Here is a 415-nt window from a genome sequence, read left to right as displayed (position 1 = left end):
TCGCTGCTGCTGCTGCTGCCGCTGCTGCTGCTGCAGCAGAGCCCCCCACGCCCACCCGCAACAAACTCGACGCCTTTCGCTCCGTTATGCTCTTCTTGTGCTTCTGCGTGCCCCTCGCCTTCCTTGCTGCTTCCGTCGTGGAGCCGCGGCTCGCGCTGCTGCTGCAGCAGCAGCTCTTTCTCTTCCTTTCCTTTTGCTTCTTCCTCATCTTCTGGGTCTTCCAAATTGCTGCAGCCTCCCGCGCCGTCAAGCAGCACTTTTCTCTCCGCCTTTGCCTTTGCTGCCGCGTCTTGCTGCAGGCGGCTCGCCTGCAGTCTTGTCTGCGCCAGATCGCCCAAATCCCCGGCACCACCAGCACCAGCACCAGCACCAGCAGCAGCAGCAGCAGCAGCAGCAGCAGCAGCAGCGGTTTCGC

This window comes from Eimeria tenella, genomic scaffold (assembly GCF_000499545.2).
Source record: "Eimeria tenella Houghton genomic scaffold, Eth_scaff2316, whole genome shotgun sequence".
NCBI lineage: Eukaryota > Apicomplexa > Conoidasida > Eucoccidiorida > Eimeriidae > Eimeria > Eimeria tenella.
Note: the sequence above shows the minus strand (reverse complement) of the source record.